The sequence below is a fragment of the Rousettus aegyptiacus genome, unplaced genomic scaffold (assembly GCF_014176215.1).
Source record: "Rousettus aegyptiacus isolate mRouAeg1 unplaced genomic scaffold, mRouAeg1.p scaffold_m13_p_17, whole genome shotgun sequence".
Taxonomy (NCBI): domain Eukaryota; kingdom Metazoa; phylum Chordata; class Mammalia; order Chiroptera; family Pteropodidae; genus Rousettus; species Rousettus aegyptiacus.
This window is the reverse complement of record NW_023416292.1, coordinates 1,720,536-1,742,770: the sequence shown is the minus strand read 5'-3', so window position 1 is coordinate 1,742,770 and position 22,235 is coordinate 1,720,536. Positions and strand designations below refer to the sequence as shown.

The window sequence follows — 22,235 nt, the reverse complement described above, 5'->3', positions numbered from 1 at the left end:
GGCTTGGGTAATGGGTTCAAGTGTCATTAGGTCAGTAAAATCTATAAATAACCTATATAAATAGGTAGCGAAAGACAGGCATGCATAAACTAGTGAAGAAAATATATCATGAACCATGAATTTTGATTCATCCAACTTTGTGCACCCGAGAAATAAAGAAAAAGAGAGAGGAGAAAAGAAAATGGGTTTCCACTATTTCTGCGAGCAACATTTTTTAATCCGCATCATCAAAGATAGATATGGATCTGTCAAAAGTTACCAAGACTCTCTTAGATGAGAACTTCTGTCATTTTCATGGTACAAAATTGTCATTTAATAACATAGTCGATATACTGCATCGAACATATTAGCCTAATAAGAAAATATCAATCCCCTTAGAAACCTTTATTTGGGGGAGTGAGGTGGAAGGGGAGTGCGAGTAAAGGGAAGCAGGGCAGGGGGTGCCCATATGCATCATTCCTGTAGGGACCCGAGAGCCAGAAGTAGGGAGCGCCACAGAAAGGTGAGAGAAGTCGGCAGCAGCCAGGTCTCCAGCTTTGGGTGGGGAGAGGCAGAAGAGAGACTCAGGGCGTTAGCAACAGGGAGCAGGGCCGAGCGTCCCTCTCTTCTAAAATCTAGAGTAAAACAGCTTGGAAGAAACCAAACCCCTTCCGGCCGAGACTTCCTGGTTCGTAAAGTAGACACCACCTCAACTAGTACTGCGAGCTCTAGGCTCTGGGCTCGGAAGGCGCGGGATAGCAGCACCAGCCTCACATCTTCCAGGGCCGGCCCCGCCCCCAGCGCACCCAGGCCCGCGGGTGGGGCGGGGCTCGCACTGGCGGCCGCAGGGTAAGGGACAGACCTGCGGCGGTCGCTCTTCCCCGCCTCGCCTTCTTCCGGCCCCGCTGCCGAGCTCTGTGCCAGCCCTCGCCAGGCCGCGGGTCCCGACCTGCGGCGCAGCCCTGGGGCAGCCAGGGCAACAAATCTTCACCCTTTCGAAGGCTGGCTCTGCACCGAAGCCAAAAAAGGCGACGGCTCCACCCCTGCCAGCCAGCGATGGCTCACAGAGGGGCAGTGACTCAATCGGCCCCGCCAGCCAAGCAGCCCTTCCCTCCCTTAGGACCTTCGTTTTCCCCCGCGCCACACCCAGGGGAGGAATCTCCACCCTTCAGCCTCAAGAGGCCGCCGAGGACCCACCCAGTTCTCAGCCCGCCCTTCACCTGGCCTCCCTAAACACTTCAAGAGCCAAACCCTGGGGTTTCCGTGGCTCAGCGACTCCTCGGCAGTTTTCTCCAGGGCGCCTCATCCCTGACCATGGTCCGGCACGCATGCTTCAAAAATGTGGTCGATCAGTGCATGCATGATGTCAGACATCAGTAACAAAAACGAGTGGTTCTGGGATGTTGGCAAAAAAGGCACATTTACATCCGGTGGAATCTAAGATGCTTTAACACAGGATGTAACAGTATATACAGAGTAAATGATATCAATAGTCCTCACTCAGCAGTACTAGAATGAGGGGGAGTAAACTGAAGGGCACGCTCCCTTCCCCCAGCCCCCTCCCCGACCCCGCTGCGCACGTGGAGAACCTGAACCCTAGAGTAGAGAATGTGTCCTGGTCAGGGTACAAGTGGGGATTGCCTGGCTTCCTTGGCCTTAAAATTTTCTGGTCTGTAAAACTGAGAGTATTGAGTTATGGCCCCTTCCAGTTCTGATACAATAGGATTTTAGGACTTCTAGTCTTCAAACATTGGCTCCTGTCAACATCCTCAGGACATGGCTGAGTTCTAACAATGTCCATTCACAAACATATAGTGTTTTTAACATCTCAAAGACAAGTCCATTTAGATTCCATATTCTCCCCTTGGATTATCATAATGATCTTTTGTGGTTAGAAACTAATGATAAATGAAGAAACTGGGGCTCAGAGGTTAAGGGACTTGCATAAGGCCACATTGCTAGCAAATGGCAAGGTCAAGAATGGAACTTGTCAGTTAAAAAGCTCTTTTTAATGTCTTGAGACTTCCAAATCTTTCACCCATCTTCAGCAAGTTATCCTTACTTGCTGGGGCTCATCCTCCCATCTACAGAAGGGAAAGAACCTATTCTACCCAAGAAAGAGGGTTAAAATTTTATATGAGCTGGAAAAATGGCCTTCCAAACCTCAGAGGAGGCAGATGAGTGAGCAGGGGCTTTCCCATTCAAGAATCTTCATATATCATAATTTATATGTTTGTAGGTACTCTATGGTGTACGAAGAACTTTCACATCCATTATCCTATGTGACTTTTATAAAAACTGTGAAAAGTATTCAAGATTATATTATATGGTATTTTAAGGAGTGAAAAGGCTTAAATTTAACAGTTGAGTGGTATATGCAATGATAACACTCTATTCTCTTCCTGTGTTGTCTCAGGAGCTTCTGGGATAACCAATGTAATAATGAAGAGTCCTCTATGTTCATAATGGAAACCCAAAGCATCTCCCTCCATTTTTCTCACATACCTCCCTAAGATGGCCCAGGAAGGAGGAAGCTGCAGGGGTGAAACCTCCCTGTGGGCCAGGGGAGACTATGATGGGCACAGTGTGGTGAAAATATTCCCCAGAGTCATACAGCGAGGTGGTACCACTTTGTGGATGAACCCGAGACTTCATGTACAGCCCTGGAGCCTGTACTGAACATGTGCCAACATTCTTTGGACAAGCCTGTATCTGCCATGGAGGCTTCCAGGACTCACTCTCGAATTTATAAGAGCTGGTTGGTGCAAACTCCAAGAGGCTAGCCCCTCAAGATGTCATCCCAGAGCATCCTAACTGCCAACAGGGTCTCCTACCACAAGCACAGGGACCCTCTGTCCCCATTATATACACCAGACCTTGTCTTTGTTCCCAGCCCTACATTTGCTAATTATCTTAGGGGTGGTGACAGCCTCCTGTTCTTCCTAATTCCTCTCTGCCCCTCCCTGCTCTATTCTTAGATGATTTTTTAAAAAGAATCTTTTCTTAAAAATATAGCCACAGATGCAATATACTCAACCTCTTTCATACATACACATTTCAGAGACTGAAGGTAGGAAAGTCTCCCAGTTCTCTCCAGCTAGAGGCCAGTGTGAGAATACAAACCCAGCAGAAGGAGCCAGCCTCTCTGACCTTAATGAGGAATTCTGCTCACAGGTGTATAGGGGGCTTGATTTAGTGTTCCATGTCTTCCAGAAAGGTAGGCCCTTATCTGAGCCTGCATAAAAGCCACTTACATTTTTAACTCTCACTTCAAACACAAGTTGGCCTGCACCTTCATGTGGGATCCATGCACACAGAGGGAGGGAAGGAACTTCTCAAAGGGAATTCAAGAGCTCCCAGCTCTCTCCTCTCTCTGATCTCTTCATCCCACATTCAGACCTCACTTCCCCACCCAGGCTGGCTCCACATTGTCCACTTTCAAGACAAAGGCTGTGGGCATCATTATCATTATTGCCCTTCTAAAATCACAGTGACCTTTCACCTCTGGTTGCCTGCTATTATTGGAATCCATGACCATGTTTGGGACTGACTTGCAGTCCATCCCTTATGATATAGAAAATGCTCATATTATTATATTGAGTCAGAAAAAATTTGAATCAAAAACTCAATATTTGATGTGTTCCCAATTTTGTTTTAAAAATGTATATACTCACCACACATATAAAAGAATAAAAGAAAATAAATCAAAATGTCAAAAGTCATCTCTGGACTTATGAAAATATTTTTTTCTTTATGCTTTTCTGAAGTTTCCAAACTTTCTAGAATGATCTCATATGGACGCAGTACAGAGCTCAGATTCTGGAATTTGAGAGACATGGTTTGAATTCCACAGTCCCTACTTAGTGGGACCTTGGATAAAATCTTCTCTCTCTCTGAGCCTCAGTTTCTTCTCTGGAAAAGAATACCTGGGAATGGCACCTTCCTTATAGAGTTGTCTTGAGGAGGAAGGGAGGTCATGCGATTTTAGCATTTGGCATGGCGCCTGATATATAGTATGTGCGCAGTAAATGTTAGAAAATGTTATGTATTACTTCATACTTGGGGCGGGGGGCGAGGAGAGTAAATATCCTTAAGAAACTAAAGACCTACTTTGCTCAAAATCCACCACTGAGATTAAAGGACACTGGGGAAATACCAAAAGCCCTCCTGAACATGTCGTGTCTCTGAAAGTGACTGGGACAAGAATCATCATAATTTAAACTAGAGTTTACATGTCAATGTCTACATGAAAAGGGAAATATTACAAGGGAGGGAAGAGTATCGAGTGAGGAGTAATGATTGCTGAGTAATGCAAGGCTGATGAAAGAAAATATAGGTGCTTTTAGAAGAAAAAAACCAGAGGGCTAGATCAGATCACAGAACAATTGGTCAAACTGGAAGAATAACAAGAAATGTGAACAAACCAGAAATTTCGAAGAAAAGATTCGTGACGGGAAAGCAGAGGATGTTTTACCTGGTTAGGGTAAACAGAGAGGCAGAGTTGCCTAAGGGCTCAGACAGGATGACTAAGGAGCTGAGTCAGAAACAGCCCTGACTTAAACCAGGCACCAGTTAGCTCTCAGTGAGGCAAGGGGCTTTGGGGCAGGCCAGCCCCTGGGAGCTCTGAAGTGCAGCTGTCCACAGCAATAGTTGTCAGGAGAGGAACTGAAGAAGTTAAGGGGAGAATGTGCGCTTCACCCATCTGAATATAGCTGGGATCCTGGACCAGCTCACACTGTACTGAAGCAGCTTGGCCTTCCAACAGCCAGACTAGTTTTGGGCCAAAAACACCAGTGGAGGTTGGACAAGAGAAAAAAGTGAAAGGGGAATCACCACCACCACCAAGGTTCTATAACGGAGACCCAGACCTCCTCCCCACCTCCAAGTAGTGGCCACATAAAGTTACAGAGGAGGCCCCAGGGAGCTTCCCAAGCTCTCAGCATGGTCTGAGGAGGGCGAGATAGGCAAAGGGAGAACAGCTTCCTCAACCAAGGGCTCAACAGTTCTGGAGGCCAAGTACCTAAGCAAAGTCTCCTGGGGGCATTGGCTACTGTGTCTTTCCACAACCCAATCAGCAACTTCTCAGGAAGATCCCAGCAAGTCTCTGCCACCTAAGCCCAGCTGAGGATCAGAGTTGCTTCCCCGGACTGTTACCTGCTATGGGACAGGCCCTTACTTCCGCCCTTAGAAGTTTTATTTTTCCCATTTTTGGTTTGCAAATTTAAATGCCTACCAAGACCAGGCAGGCACAAAAATGAGCAAAGCAGGCTGAGTGTTATGTGACATGGACAGGAGGAGACTGTGGCAAACTAGAAACTACACACTTGTCTGAATGAAGCAGCAGTTACTCGGCTCCTGCTAACTGTTGCCATAGGGAAAAGGTAGGCCAATATTGTCAGAATTTCTGGCTTTTTAGAAGAAATAAGAAATTTGGATTTCTATGTGAAATCTTATTTTTAAATTTTGGTAACCAATTATAATCGATCTGCAGGGTTGTTTGGGTAGGAGGAGGCAGAGAATTAGGGAGTTGAAATGTCTTTGAAGTACATCTAGGCCAGAGTATTCACTTTATACATGGACAAAATGAAACCCAGAAAGGTTCAGTGATTTCCCCAAAGTGACAAATGGTTCAAATTCCAGGTCCCCTAACTTCTAATCTAGAACTCATTCCTGTAGGCCACCCTGCCTGTCATTAGGAAGCCTCTGCAATTATCCAGGCATAGGTGATGAAGTATTGAACAGAGATGGTGACCCTGGGAAGGAAGAAGATAAATATTGCTGTGCTCGTAACTCTAGTTTAAAAAATATTTCTATTTGTTTATTCAGCTATCCATCCATCCATCCATCCATCCATCCATCCATCCATCCATCCATCCATCCAATCGATGTTTACAGATGATTAGTCCATGAACCAAGGGCTGGGCTAAACACTGGGTATGCAGAGATGACCAAGGCACCACTTTTCCTTTTAAGTAACTCACAGGCTGTGAGTGGGTGTGGCTGATGCTACAGCCAGAACCCACCAGTAGAAACATCGCTGTCAACCACACTGCCTTAGGCCTGCTCACGTGAGCTCTCAGCTAACAGTCACACCCTCACTTCCTCTCCCATCACTGGATGTCATCCCTGAGAAACCGAGGTGGGGGCTAGAGAATTCTCCAAGAAAGCTCGGAGCACTTAAGTGACCTACTGGAAGCAGGAGCAAGAACAGGCGCCAAACCGTCATTCAATGCTAAGCTCCTTCCAGGTCAGGGAAGGCACGTTCTGGCTCATGCTGCCACTTCATACCAGCTAAAGTTTCTACGTGGGTGTGCGGCAGATTGAGAGGAGATCCCAGACTGAGCCTCTCCTGCCTGTTTATCAAGTGGCCTGCTCAATTTCAGTGGCAGCTGGTGGCTTATCTGTGTGACCAAATGGTGATGGCATCCTTGGGCCACAGCTTCTACAAGCAAGTAGAGCATAATCACCCAGTGTGTCTCTCTCCATCAAGCAGTGGCTCTTACGGCATCTGCTCCCAGGGGAGGAAAGTAGGGCAGGAGGAACAATCGAGGTGAGGTGGTTGCCACTCCGCACCTGCCACTCTGCCTTATTTTGCCAGGACTCTTGTTGCAGATATCAAGCAAATCCTAGAACTGGCCCTGAGTGGCAACCTATCATGCAGAAAAGATGGAGCTCGCCCCCACCCCCGACCCCACCCTGGCCTCTGCAAGCCCTTTGGTGGAGAGTTGCATCGGGCTGGCGCCTCTGGACTTTTCTGTTACTGGGGGATAATGGACTATAATGATTTTATAAATGTATTGAGCCAAAGGTTAGCAGAGAAAAGGTGGGCAGGCTCGTAACAGGATCTGTGGAGAAGGATGAGAAAAATGGAGGGATGGAAGAGAAAAAATTAAAATTTGGTGAACACCAACTATGGGCCAAGCCCTTGGGACATGTATCATCCTTATTTATGCATTAACCCCATTTTCCAGGGAAAATTGAGTCTTAGAGGTTAAACAATTAGTCCATGGTCACACTGCTGACCAGACAGACTTGAATCCAATTCCACTGACTTTCCCAAATCTGTATTCTTATAGACTACCATGCTGCTGGGATTGGGAGGCTAGATGGGTGACTGAGGACACAGGACAGTGCTACAGAGAAAGGCATCGGAAAAGATTCAGGATCTGGTAAACTCTGACCCCTGGGGCTGAAACTCCAATGGAAATTTGCATTCTCTTTTCCCAGTGACAGAAGACCTTGGCATCCTAATTCCTTGTCCCAGTAAGTGGATATTCTAGTGTTAGAAAATTCTCCTTTCACCTGCTCCCCTCACAGGCTGAGTGTCAGAGGTACAGACAGGAAACACACGGGGGTCTAGGGCCATACTTTTTAGACTTCTCCACACTGAGGGACTGTTCTTAATGTCCCCCATCATAGTCAACTGTGAGTTGAGTAGAGATCAAAGGCACACCCAGAGGGTTACCCCAACATATTTCAGTGGTCCTTTCTCCAAGGCCTAGACTACTGCCCTTTCTCCTCTGACCATGGGAAGCCCAGGAGTGCAGAAGAGACCAAAGCAAAATACACTCAGAAATGTCATGTTGAACACTTACTATGTGTTAGGCATGGTTACAGGTGCCTGGGATATGTTAGTGAACGAAAAGATTAAGCTCTTTGCCCTCACGGAGCATACATTCCAGCAGAATCAGAATGAAATACTATCTGTGTGTGTATGTGTGTGTGCATGCGCGCACACACACACACACACACACACACACTGGTTAGTAGAAAGGGCATGGGTTTTGGTGTCAGATAGGCTTGGGTCAAATAATCAACTCTAATCAGCCAGATGACTTCTGTCTGGGCAACCTACTTAACTTGGTGAATGTTGGCTTTCTTATTTATAAAATGCTTGATTCAGAGAAGTGTTCAAAATGGTAACCTTATTTTTCCAGGTCTGCCCGAACCCACAGATTCTGGGATAACTTGCGTGGCCTTCTGTTTCAGGGAATTATCTCCATGATATCCCAGAGATAGTCTGGTGGGGTGAAGAGCATACTTGGATTTGAATCCACCTAAGGTCAAGAAATTTTCTCTCTAGAAACATCTGCTCCCACCCATAGGCCCTGCTGAAGAGATAAGTCTACGTGGTCAGTTTGACTAGTCCCCACTCCCCTCTAGCAGGCCACTGACAATTAGGAGGAGTGGATGTCAAGCCTAAACTGGGATCTACATCTCCTGGCATATGAACTGAGAGACTAAGTTAGTTGATGCTGGAGAGGTAGGTGGGAAGGTCATATAGACTCGGAGACTGAACCTGCTGCTCGGTTAGCCACAGCGGACGCTGTGCATGGGGACGAGAGAGCAGAGGAGAGGGTGCTCGCAGCGCCAGGGAGGAGGCACAGCCACACAGGAGCTATGCTTCCCAATGCTAGGTTCTGTGATATTTCACTGTAACCTTCTAGTAAAGCCCCCTTTTGCTTCTTGAGTGGGTTTCTGTTCTAACAATAAGATGATCTCTAAGACAAATCCTGTACCTGTCTCAGGAGGTGGTTGTTGTGACATAATTTGAAATCAGCTGGCATTTAGTCGACATTCAGTAAATGCTGTCGAATCTCTCCCTGTACTTGTCAACCAGTCAGTCACTAAGCAATGGAAAGAGGAAATCCATATATGGGCTGGACCCAGGTAGGACCTCAGCCTTATGTTTCATGAACGTCTTTATTCATCTGTAAAATGAAGACAATACTGGTATCGACTTTATTGTTTGCTGGGAATATTAAATGAGAAATCCAAGTTTAATACCTAGCACATAATTAATGAATGTTAGCTCAGACTATCACTTCTATTGTTGTTATTAATTATTTAATATGCAACAAGTATTGTTTTAGATTTTGATCTAGTAGAGGAGGGAAGACACAGTAAGAGCAGGATCTAGAGTGGTCCGTGAAAGAACGGAGAAGGCTATGCTGCAGAGTGAGGCCATGGGGCTGGGCAGTGGAAAGAAGAGACTGAAATGAGAAGGGAGCATTTAGAATTCACACAGTTCTCTCGCCTACTATATCTCATTCGTCCATCACGACATTCTATAGGGAGGATAAAGAAAGATGATATTACATATGCTTTATAGATGGGAAAATTGAGGCTCAAAAAAGGTATGTATGACATGTACCGAACAGTTCTAAATATACTCTTATATTCTGTAATACTGTACTGCTTCTGGAAAGCAGGGTGAAGGGGCTGAAATGAGGAGTAAGGATTGGAGGAGAAATTGGAGGGCTTCTCTGCAAGTTTATCTTTTCATTCCAAGGTTCTATTCAAATCCCTTCTGGGTATCCCAGCAGACTCAGAGGCTCCAGATCATAAGCGGGGGGTTGCAAAGTCAGAGGACACTGGGGTGCCAGCCCAAGGAAGAGATGTATCAGGCTGGATAAACATGCAGCCTTAGCAGCAGGCCCTGGCCCAGGAGAAGCCATCTTCTGGCAAAGGACAAGGGCAAGTCCTTCATCATCAGGCCACTGTCTCTTTGGGAACAGAGGGGCTGCCCTGCAATGGTCTTTAAGGCCCCTCCCAGCCCAACTATGTATGGAGTTTAGGCCTTATCTTCCTGAAGTCAGGGGTTAAAGGTATTTTTCAGGGACACAAATGCAAGTTCTCTGGAACATGGCTAATAATCAGGGCTTGCTGTGTACCGCCAGACTCAGGACACTTGATCTTGAGCTAAAAGTAGGCAATTCTTAGCCACATCCTGCTTCCTGGACACTGCTTCTCCCAGATCCTAACGTAGTGCCTGGCATACTGTTTGTGTCCACTTCAATGTTAGCTGAATGAACAAATGAACAAATAAATGACAGACTGGCTCTGGCAATAAAATAGGCCTGTGCTGTCATATTACAGTGGCCACGCCCCACTGGCTCTTAGCCCCTAAATCAGAGCTCCTTGGTCAGTTGCCAAGGAAGAAGAGTTGGTCAGAGCACTTCCCCTCCACACTTCCTCTGACCTTTCAGAATGGCCACATCCTGAGAAAAGGGCAGAGACAGGGATCCCCAGTCAGGAGGAAGGCTCTGCCTACCCCTTTCCTAGACTTCTGCTCCATCTCAATTACCCTGTTTCTCCCAGCTCAGGGCCCGTCTGGGAGGGGCTGTGGAAGGACTAAGAGAAGAGACACAGCTCTATTAGGAGCTGCACAGGGATGAAGGTGGTGCCAGGGCTGCTTCTCCTTTGCATTTTCTCTAGCGCTAATGACCTTAATTGTTAATAATAGCAGCAACAATAATAATCATGGCACAGCACTTTTATGGTTTCTGGCATCTTTCTTCCAAAGTGCTTCTAGCATATGACCTCGTCATGCCACACATAGAGAAACTGGAGACTGAGGAGGTATGCCGTTGATCTGGGTTACACAGTGATGCATTGATAGGGTCCGGGGCCCACTCACATCCCTGTAGAGCGGGACCGGTGCTCCAGCTCTGGCTTGGCCTCAAACTAGTCTGTTGTCCTTGGGCAAGTCTCTAGGTTTCAGTTTTCTCATGTGTGAAAGAGGGAAACTGGACCATTTCTCCAACTCTGTCCATCTCAAATGCTCTGGCTCAATAGAATGAGTGACCACCCAGCCCAAAGCCTGGCGGCTGACCTCCCCTGTACCAAGGTCAGAAAGCCCCTGGAAGTTTGGATGCCAGCTGTGCTTGTCCTACTATCCTAACAGATGCCGTAGGAATGTTCCCCATAAAGAAGGCTGTGGTACAGACGGCAGGGAGGAAACATCAAGAAATCATCCTAATGGTCCGTGAGCACCAGGAGAGCAGACAGGCAGCAAGCTGCTGCTGAGGCCAGATGCCATCCTGCCCATGACACTGGTGCTGGCTCAGACAAAGGCTGGAGGCAGTCCGGCAGGGAGTTGGTGGTGGTGGTGGTGAGACAGCCTCCCTCACCTGCCAGAGCATTTGACTCTCCATGATGCTCAGTGTCCTCAGCCAGGTGTAGCAGCTCCTCCCAACCCACCCACTCCCCCATCCTCTCCATCAAATCTGTGCTTTCTCCTCACTCATCTCCTATTTGGCAATCACCTCCTCCAAGGATAATTTCCAGGTGAGCCCTGCCAAATTCTGGTCTCCACATGCCCACTAACACCCCATTCAGCTTCTAGCATCACTAGGTCATGTGTCTCTGTGCCAGATGAGGCTTCAAGTGTGTATCCTTGCTCTTGTCTGCCACTAGATAGGGGAAAAAATAGGGTGGATATTTCCTACTTCCACCTTTCTTTGTTTCCTCCATCCTCAGCTCCTAAGATATGAAGCAGGGCATTTGGAGCACAGGAATAGTGGACTATAGATGGACAGCACTCTCCTCTCTACCCATAGGCAGCTGCTCTGGCTAGTTACCAGAAAAGCTAATGCTGAGATCTCAACCAGAATCTGGACAAAGACTTGGCCAACATATCTACCTCCAGGGCCAAAAGTCTGGATTGAGAGGGAGGGCAGACTGGCCTAGCAGCTGGTGGTTTTCCCCAAATTTCTCCAAACCAAACCCATTGATGAGATGAACACTTCATATCTCTATCCTGCAGCATTGACTGTGGTCCCTTATTTCTAATGTCTAATCATATAAATATTATTGTCTTGTTGCTCAAAAGTGGTTGCATATTGGCAATTTCATATGGTTGGACTTAGTAACTCTTTGGGGGATTATGTTCCCTTGGAGAAAGTAAACTCCCTGAAGGCTTAGCTCTCTTTATCTCTAGCCAATCTTTCCCAGTTTTTAGCTTAGGACATTGCAGAGTCATGGCCTTGGAAGCTCAGAGCAGAGTAGGTACTTCTTAATTGAACTTCCAGGCCAGTGACATGGGGAATCTTAGAACATGTTCTACACTAAAACCTCAAGGGTAGCTATCTACAAGGCAGATCCTTTCAGGTCTCCTTATTTCTGGTCATCCTGGATAGAAGGATGGTACTTAGCTAAAGGCTGTTACATTGTACTAAACTCTATGATAAAAAGAGTTTGGTTTGGGCCTTGAGAGTTTTGCTTCATTGTGGAAAAAGGAGTCTTAAATCAGAAATGCCTGTTTGTCCAAGCTTTTCTTCATTTTACAGTGGAGGAGACGAAGGCCCAGAGACACCACCTGCCTAGGTCAAGGTCTCACAGCAGCCGAGATCTCCAGTTTTCTGACTCTCAGACCTGTGCTCTTTGGTAGTCCTGGCAGCAAAGGAGAACAAATTCTTCTCTGTCTACTTCCTTCCAACTTCTGGGTTCCCACTTTTTCAGGCTCCCTAGCAAGACAGAGGGGAATTAACTAAAGGATCAATGGCTGTCTCCTACATGAAAAGAGCCTGAGTTACACTAGGGCAGGCCCCAGGGTTTCCAGGGAGGAGAGAGAAAGAAACCTGCTCTCTCTCTAGAGCTAGGACCAGGCTGGGAATGCGGGGGTGGACAGCACAGTGATTTGGGTCACTGACAGTGCAGCTGGCACGCTGTTCCTGCCAAGGCAGTGCTGGGGGGACACTAAAAGGCCTTTCTTAGCCCAGGCTTGAAAGCTCATGGCAGGCACAGCTAGGCACTCTGAACCACCTAATGATAGAATTCAGAAGGGGTGTCTCCGGGCTGTTGATAAGATTCCTCACCAGACCCCACCTCAAAAGGTAAGTGGGTGATCCTGGAAGCCCTGTGTCCCTAAGCATCCTCAGCTGACCCATGGCATTGAGGAGAAAGGTCTGCTCCCACCTGTTGTGCAGCCAGCTGGCCCACCCATGGTATCCAGCCGCTTCCCACCTGGAAGGAAGAGCCTGATGTTAACAGCAGTGAGGGCGAGAAGGAGGACTCCCCGAGGGAAATCGCAGGTCAGGAGCACCCTTGTGTGCACCAAGCGGGGACCAGGGAGCTTAGCTGCTCAGGAGTTTAGGAGATAAGTGTGAGGAGTCCAGGAATCTAGGGGTCCTTCCTGGCATTGACTTCTTTCCCCATTTTAGCACTAGAAAAAATCTCAAACCTGAAAAGTACAATAAATGATTCTGACTCTTCACTTAGATTCACCAATTGTTATCATTTTATACATCCTCTCTTGACGTGTTTATGTATTTATATACATACACACATTTTTTTTGCGGGACAATTTGAAAATCACTTGCAGACACTTTGACCCTAAATACTTTTGCATAATCTCTGAGAATAAGGATATTCTCTTAGAAAACTACCATCATTAGCATTATCACACCTTAAAAAATTAACAATAATTACATATCACTTAATATCTACATTGAAAATTTCCGAATTGTCCCAGGGTGTCTTTTTTTTTTTTAAACCCAAGATCCAATTAAGGTTTATGCATTGCATTTGGCTACAGTATCTTTCTTTAAATCTAGACTGGTTTCCGCGTTCCCACCCTTCTTTCTCTCCAACACACAATTTTTATGTGTTTTTATGACATCCAATCTTCTAAAGTCTCAACTGTCGTGTAGAATGGCTCACATTCTAGATTTGTCTTTTGTCTCATGACTAGATTCAGGACCAACATTTTTGACAGGAGCAGAGGTGATGTGGTTGGAATTCTTAGAGCACATCAGCAGGAACTGACGCTGCGCGGCCCGCGGACACTGCCTCCCCACTGTGGGGACAGGTTTTTCCCTTTTATAGTAACAATCCATGAGGTGATAAAATGAGACCAACCTTTCTCCCACTGGTTTTAGCACCCATTAGTAAGCTTAACCTGAATCAACTATTATATTGGGGGCCGCAAGCTGGTAAATTTAAAGTTCTGTCATCACTTCCACATTTCATTAGCTGGTATTTATGTGTTAAGAGTCCCCTCCTCCCTGCCCCGGCTCCGATTTAATAGAATGGATTCCTAGAACCTTTTCTTCGTGTCTTACACTCTATTACTATTATTCTTTTTGATGCACAGTGGGCCCCAAATTTGCCCAGTGGGGGGGCCTCTCTAAGCTAACTCTTGTGTCCCTTCATTATGAGCATGCTCTAGCTTTCTGGCGGAACATGACTGACTCACTTGTAGTTTCCCAGTCTTGGAAGCAGAATCAACCATTTCTCCAAGGAGGACTTTTATTTTAGTGGTAAATGGTACTTAGAAATGAAAATCCGGGCATGAGATGTGTTCAATGCTACTGTTTAGCACTGCTTCTAGACCCTTCCAGTGGACAGACCTAAGAAACATATAGAGAATCACAGCGTTCTTCCTCACCTTTCCCCATTCTATATTTCTGTCTCTCTTCCATAGTGAAACCTTGATTTCCAGAAATATCAACATAGTTACTCATTTGATCCCTACAAAAAAGTTTCCAATTTATGACACCAATACCATGAACAAAATAACACACCTACAAAGTAAAGTTCAAGATATTTTTGTAATTCTTTTTAGCCTTAGAATATACATTCAACTAAGAATAGAGAGTCAAGGGATTAAACCAAAAAATTACTTGAATTAATTCTTTTCTTTGTAGAGTGATCAAACTAATATAGTTAGGCTCATTGTTTCTGTCATGGTTGGCTTTAAGCTTTGCTTTTTTCTTTCTTTTGGATCTAATTTAATTCGTGAATGTATAAAATGTTTACCTGGTTAAAAAATCAAAACTGTCTGAAAAGGTATAATCCATAAAGTTTCACTCTCATTCTTATTTCCTCTACCCTGTTCCCACTCACCCCCTATAGGTAACCATCTTAATTAATTTCTGGTTTATCCTTCTTCTATGTATATGTGTGTATATATCTCCACAAAAAATATTCTTATTTCTCCTGCTTTCTCAATGCAAAGGTGACCTATATATACTACATGCATTCTTTTGCATCTTGCTTCTTTCATTTAATAACATATCCTAGAAATGACATCATATCAGTTCATACGGCTCCCACTCATTGTTTTTGGTTGCATAGTCCTCCCTTACATGGATGTACTCTTGTTCATTCAACCAGTCTATTAAGGATGGCCATTGGGTAGTTTCTAGTGATTTCCTTTCCTGTTACGAATATGCCTCTGAGAATCACCTTGTGCACATGTCTTTTTGTGTTTGTGAATATGCATTTCCTGGATAAATTCAAGAAATAGGACTGCTGGGTAAATGCATATGTTGTTTTTGTTAAATATTTCTAATTCCTCTCTGTCAGGGTTGTACTAGTTTGTGCTCCTAGCATTGATTTTGCAATTTAAGTGGATCTTGCTACGAGGTGAGAGTTTCCCAGACCTTTCCGAGAGTCCTTAACCTCCCTACCCAAAGCTCCCTCTGCCCTAGTGATCTGGCAGGAAGGCAAGAGCAAAGGGGTCTCACTTATTCCATCCCAGTTCACCTTCCCAAATTGTCCCAGAGATTTCTGTACTTCACTCGGGAAACTAGAGCAGTGAGAAGTGATGAGGCTTAAGACTTTAGCCAGAGAGTAACTAGAATGAGCAGAGGAAAAAGAGAACAGGGGACCCTCACCTGTGAGACTTATGTTCTCACCTCCCTTTTCTCTCCTTTGTCCTCTCCACTAACCCTGCCAACACAAATTGCCTTACATAGCTCCTCCCCTGAGTGGGAGCTCTTGGCTCTGGTTCTTACTATATTGTAACTGGTTTTCCTCTTCAACCCATGTTCACGTAGGCTAAATACAGAGGACTGTCTTAGATTGGAGGCAGAAGTCAAAAAATTTTAATATGTGCAAAGGAAATAAGTCAGTGGAACAAGAATAGCTCATACAAAGGAAAGAGGAAAGAGGAGACAAAGAGAGATGCTGGGAGAGGAAGCTGAGTACAAAATATTCCACACAAGCCTCTTGGACTCCAGCCCCAGGGCCTGCCTTATTGCTATGACCTGTTCTACAAAAAGAGAAAATGGGTAGGAAAAGGAAGCCATCCCAGTTTGAGGGGGCCCAGGTGTTCTACTTCTTTGTGGCCCAAAGGTTTTGCCTTTCTCATCCTCCTCTCCTTCTCACACCTACCCAACCAAGTACCAAGTGGGGATGAAAGGAACCTATGCATGTCTGAGGAGCAGGAAGTGAACTGAGAAGGGAGTCCTGTTTAAGGGGTAGGTTTAGGGGAAGAGGTCAGAGAGCGAGAAGAATTCCTCCAGGGAAGACTGTGATGCCCAAGCTAAAGCATTCCTCTTCAAGGTCAAATCAAAGGCTTGGGTTGACTTAAGCGAAACACGTTTCTTAAGGTCCTGGAAACCAAGAACAAAGACCTTCCTCTCCCCACACCAAAGCTTGGTGAATCTGAAATGCCCTAGATGTACAGGGCTTATCCATGTTTTGGGTGCTGGGTGCAAGGCCAGGAGCATAGAAAAAAATATTAAAGGGCTCATGAGAAAAAAAAATAGAAAAGAGATTACTGAGAGAGGCCAAATTCTTGAATAAGAGGCAGTTTCCAGTGCAATGCTTGAATTACTGACAGGTAGAGGCTGCGTCAGTGCTGGGCCTGGCAGTCAGGGGGTCTTCTTCTTGTCAAGACCCTCCAGAGTCTGCGAGAGTGGGGAAGAGTAGGGCTCCTCAAAACCCATGAGCAAGGGACTTCAACCTTCCCCCACACCACCTAATTTCTTCCAGTAGGACACCTTGGGCAAACTCTTAACTGCTCTACTTCTGCCCCTCACTGGGCCCTCCTATTTTGACTTTCTTTTGACACTCAAAGACCATAGAAATCTGACAAATCTCACTCAGCCACTCCCTCTATACTGTGGGAGCATCAGCCTAGATGAGGTTGATTTCTAGGCTTCCCCGCGCAAAATACCACTTCCTTCTTCCGACAGACATTGACCAAGGGCCTTTTAACGTCTCGGACACTGTGCTAGGTGTGGGCAGTCCCAGGGGTTAAGAGAGCTGTGCGCCTTCGACTTGACCTTGAATTCAGCCCGGCACTCGGAAGTGGACACTGGAAGGGGAAAGGACTGAGGGTCTCTCCTCAGCTCAGAGCACCTTCTGCACCCAGCGGGGGGGTGGAGCCAAGGCTCGAGGTGGAAAGGTGGCGCGGCGCGCGGCGCAGAGCCGCTGAGGGTGGGGCCGCGGGTTCGCTGTGGTCCAGATCCAGTCCCGCTGCCACCGACCCCACAGCTCAAGGCCACCGGAGCAAGAGCCTCGGTGCGCGCTAACCAGAATCTATTTCCAGTCAGAACACTGAAAATAGGAAGGTGGGCTGCAGGAATCGGTGGGATTATGCGCCCCCAAAGGGAAGGGCGCGGGGGCAGGGGTGGGGGTGGGCGGGGAGCAGCGTGATTTATGGGGTGTACCTCGGCAAGATGGTGGGGGGGGGGATAGCGCCCTTGTGCAGATGTGGGTTCTCCCTCTCCCCTTCCTACAGAACAGGGCAGGATCCTATCTTGGGTCCCCTAGCCCACTGGGGAGCCCTCATTCCCTTCTGGATAATAATACAGGGAGGGAGGGAAGAACTGTCTAGCCTTGGGGTGCAATCAGGTCAACCATCCGACATCCCAAAATGAAAACTGGTTCCTGTTGCTTCCCCGGCCCCCATTTGCTCCTCCAAGTCATTTCCTTCCCTCTTTCCAGTTTGTAAGCCCTGGCTTTTACTGCTCATTCAATCAAACTAGCTAGGGCAGAGGGCAGGTGCTTCCTCTCCCCGCCCCCCCACCCCCCGGCCTAACCCCCATACAGATATGTAGGCTTCAGGTCCAGGGCCACCACCCTGAGCCATCGAGAGAACGCCAGAGCCACCACCTCTTTCTGCCCTCCTCCTCTTAAACTTTACTCTGCCCTGCCCCTCCTGACCCCTAGGCCCCTCTCCATGGCCTGTCCCAGCCTAGGAGAACACTGGTCTCTTCCCTTCTTCCATGTAAAGAGGGCCCAGAGATGAGGGGGCTGGAGAGGGACCTCCACATGTGAAGGCCAGAAGGAACAGCTCTTGGGAGGGGATCACGGAGGGAGGGGAGGATCTTAAGAGGGGGAGAATCGCCACTCAGAGAAGGATGTGGAGCTGTAGAATGGGATTTACTCCCCACCCCCACCCCCGTGGCGTCAGTTGAGGGTCTGCCTATTTCTTCATCTGACCTTGCCCCTACCAGGCCAGCTGGCGCCAACTTTGCTTCCACAAGTTATTGTAAGTCCAACAAGAATGCCCAGGAGGGAGGTGCCTCTGGGTGGCAGAGTGCCCACTCTCTCCCGGGATGTGGCGAGCCCCTCCTGCATCCTCCACACCCAGCTGAAGAAGAGCACTGGATCCTTCAGTGAGATGGACTTGCCCGGGGGAAGATGCCAGCCAGCCTCCTCCACCCCAAGAGCAAGCCATGTTTGTGAGTGAGCATGTGTATGAACGGAGGGCAGGAGAGGCAATCCAGCCTTAATTTCTACCTCTTCGGCCCCAGGCCACTGAGAGACTCTCCCAAGGATGCTCGTAACCAGCCTCCACCTACAAACCCAGAGTCAACAGCTTTGAAACTGCAAACTTTCCAACTTCACTCCTTCTTCCCTTTGGGACCAGAGCTACATGGGGCGGTGCCCTCAGGGACACTCATACAGTTGGTTCTCGAAGCTCCGCACACACTCAGACAACAGTGGTACAGGGAACTCCCAGCTTTTTCCATAGCTAATTATAGACGTGAAAGTCTGAGGATGTTTTGCGAGTGGCAGAGAGAAATTGCTGAGGTTTTTCTACAAAGCCAAAGAAATTGAATTTGTGCACTCCCTTTCCTCACCCCCCCCCCCAAACTTCTCCTAGCTCCTACTTCCACGCACCCCACAGTGAGCCCATCTCCCAGTTCTCATTGTAGCCACTCCTCTTTGAAGATTTCTTACTCCGCTTCTCTCCCAACCCCCATCTCTCTCTTTGGGGCTTTCGAGAAAGGGAACAGACACGGAAAATATTTTTGCAACAGTTTTCCACTTGGAGTCTCATTCCCAAGCCAAGGGGGAGGGGGAGGGCAGGAACGGATGGGAGGGCAGGGGGGGGGGGAAGAAATGCTTTTTCGAAAAGCTCAATTTGTGTGTGAAAAAGCCAGCCCAAAGCCCCTATCCCCATGGCCCAGGAATGACAAAAACTAGGGAAAGGAAAAGAAGTCACTTGTCTTATTATATGGTTTCTCAGATCTGAGTCTAGGCAAGAAATACAGTATTTGACAAATCTGTGCACACGCACACACACACACCCAAACCCAGTCGCAAGAAATATGCCAGGAAGAGGAAATTCAGGGAGTTTTAGAAGAAAGAAAGTTTGCAAATCCCGAGTCAATTCATTCTCTCCAAGCCTACCTCTCTTTCTAGCAAAGATCCAGTCTTCTCCAAGCAGGACTCTCCGTCCAGGTTTCCATGGACAGGGTAGGGTGGAGGTGACCACCCACTGGTCTCCCCAGTGCGGCAGCCACTCTAGAGATGCTGGCTTTGCTCTCTCGCCTTTCCAGCCACCACCAGGGAGTGGGCCGGGTCTCCTCCCCCGGCCCTCCCAAAGGGAAGGACCTTTCAGGTTCTTGGAAGAAAATAATGCAGGGCTGCTGGGCGGGTGTCTCTGGTCTTGCTTTCTCCGTGAGGGTGATTATCCAGGAAGTTCGTGCCTCCCCCCTCAACCACCAGCTCGGAATGGTCTCAATAGCAGAGCTTTCTTAAGAAAATGCTTGTCATGGCAACAGCTCCAGCCAAGTCCGCCAGACTCTAGCTCAACAGCTCTCCCCAGCAGTGCGGGAGGAGAAAGGGGAGGAGCGAAAGCTGGAAGGGAGGTGGGACTTGGCGAGAGGCCAGACTAGCACTCCTCTGTTAAGGTGGCCCGATTGCGATCTGCTGCGGCTTCCTGGTTCTTGTTAAGGGGGAATGGGGAAAGGGAGGGAGAAGTATCCTCTCTTCTCTCAGGTTTCCTCCTCACCCTTGCTCTCACTTGTTGAAAGGAAAGTAGGGTGGGAGTGGAGGTGGGGAGTGGATGTGGGTGGCGGTATTCAACCGTTGCTGGGTGGAGGGAAAAAAGGAAGCTTCTGCAGGCAGTTGGCTTCCTGCAGCCCTTACGGGCCTCTCAACCTCTTGCTCGCTTACACCCAGGACCCAGAAACCCAAGTTGTCTGTGGAAACTTGTACTATCCACTCTCAACCTCCGGCCTGTCTGTCTGAATAGGGGCTCACTGGAGAAAGAGAAGGAATCACTTGGGGTACACACACATACACAGCTTTGCTTATACACACACCTTAGTACACAGACCTCATCAAGACTTCATGCACATAGTCCAGGGTCACCTTTTGCTCCTCTTGCCTCTGTACCCCACAGAGTCCCATCCACAGTGCATAAGAGTTGCTTACTTTTGAGTCCTACTATGTGTGGGCTATGCCACTAAAGCTTTGTATATAGTTTCCTTTCTAATGTTCATGGCAGTCTTGAAAGACACTTCTTATTATCCTCATTTCAGAGTTGAGGAAATTTAGGTTACAAATCTGGCTAATAACAGAGCTAGGATGCAAGGCCAAATCAGCTGGATGCTGGGCTCCTGTACTTTCCTGCACTTGTATCGTACTCTGGCACACATTTCCACTTTAATTTGCTCACACTCAGACACCATGCACACTTATACACAGCCTATAAATTGTTAATCACACCCCTGCAGCCACATACCTAGCACATTGTGCAACAGTGCCACCCATAGATTTTGTCTAGAACCTTGTGGCTTTCAAGTATAAACATGTACCATAACTGGTTCACACACCGTGTCTTCATTGACTGAGCTATTCCCACACCCACCCACCTCAGCACACAGAGGCATATACATGTGCTTGCAGGAGGCGGGTTAGAGTTGTAAACTATGCTATAAAGGTGATCCACCACAACCTCACAGGTTTGGGAAGAGGCCTCTTTGATCCTCCCATCCTAACCGGACACTTCACACAAGGATTCTCCTTTGTCCCAAGATGAAGAACCACATGCCCCTGAGAAACAGAATTGTGAATTAGGCCCTGGGCTCGGGTTGCCCCCTGCGCATTAGTGCCCTTCCCAACTTCGGAACAGCTGGGGCCTTTCTTTCCTCTCTTTATTTTCCTATCCTGCTATTTCTCAACAATTCATCCACATTCTATTTCTGAGCTAGGGAAAAGTAAACAGACAAAAGTGAAGTAACTTTTTTAGAGTGGTTGGGCTGGACTCAGATTTTTGTTTGTTTGTTTCATTCACTCTCTGCCCCTCTCCAAACCTCTCTGGTTTCTCCTACCCCACTTTCCATTTCAGTGGAAGAACTGATGGCGGGGGTAGAGCTGGTACCTTGTTAGAATTTGGAAGATCCTACCAAAATGTCAGCTTCAGGAGCCCAGATCATTGTTGAGGAAAATAGAAATGAGTGGAAAGGAATCAACTGGACAGGGCTTCAGATTTAATGGCTTGTCGGGCTCCCTGCCGGATTGTAACAATTTGACATTTTAGTGCCCAATAAGTGTCAGTTGCATCTTTATCATGAAAAAGCTAGTCTTTGACATGGTGCTTTAAATGTATTAAAGTATATTTTCAGCTTGTCTGTAGTGGCTGTGTGGGGAAGCATTGCCTGTTTGGTAAACTTGTCTTTAGGGAGTAACAATTTAGGCCAGATGTGTGGTCCCATTAAAGGAGAAGTCTGCTTTGGCTGCCTGGCATGTGGAGCTGGAAATGATGCCTGGTTAGTATTTAAAGGCAAGATCCACTCTACAAACTCCTTGGGTTCCGGGGAGGCAGGTTCTGCAGGGGAGGTACTGCCAAAAGAGGCTCTGATGTCTGCCCCACCTCTGGCTGGCTGGGATTTAGGGCAGGCCAGGAGTATGACTTCTGTGGGAACCTGAAAGTAGGTCCTCTCTTCTCTCAGAGCACAGTGCTCCTCCATCCCTGGTTGGGGGTTGTGGGATGAGAAGAGATGCATCCCCTACCCCATTTCAACGCCCAGCCTTCATGAAGACGGGAGAGAAGGATGAGATAGGTACATCAAGGTGACTCCAGGGGCCGCCACAACCAGATCTCTATAGCCGAGTTCACCACCAAAGCCTGTGTTTTCAGGAAACCCAGAAGCCTCAGTGCCTTGTTTCTTCTAGCAGCAGGCTTGAGGTCTAAATAGATAAAAATAAATCTCGCCATAAAAATAACTTCTCAATGTGGGAAAGTAGAGTTGTGCCCTTTCCTCCTACCATGGCAAGAGGGAGGGCACTTCTTCCACCACCAAAATTCCTGGTTGGGCTGTTGCCTGTGGCTGGCTGCCCCAGGGGCTTCATAGCCCCTTTTCCCTTCTTAACCCATCTGCCTTCTTGACTTCACAGCTTCCCTGCTTCTTTAGCTCTAGACTGGCTCCTCCTACCTGGGTGTTATGGCCTCCTCAGAGCAGGTCGGTCTTGGCATGGCTTTCATCACTGTGTACCCTGTCTCT

The 22,235-nt window shown here is 47.4% G+C and overlaps 1 protein-coding gene across 5 annotated transcripts in view; it reads right to left on the bottom strand.

The window, feature by feature from the left end:
* Window positions 1-19,688, bottom strand: part of ATP2B4 (ATPase plasma membrane Ca2+ transporting 4) — an 84,994-nt gene extending 65,306 nt beyond the window's left edge. Inside the window, exon 1 of one of the 5 annotated variants that reach the window (XM_036235316.1) lies at window positions 19,135-19,688. The gene's annotated coding sequence lies outside the window, so the exon portion shown is untranslated. The remainder of the gene's footprint in view (window positions 1-19,134) is intronic. The other 4 variants (XM_036235317.1, XM_036235314.1, XM_036235315.1 and 1 more) reach the window with 4 other exon arrangements.
* Between the last annotated feature and the right edge of the window lie 2,547 nt (window positions 19,689-22,235).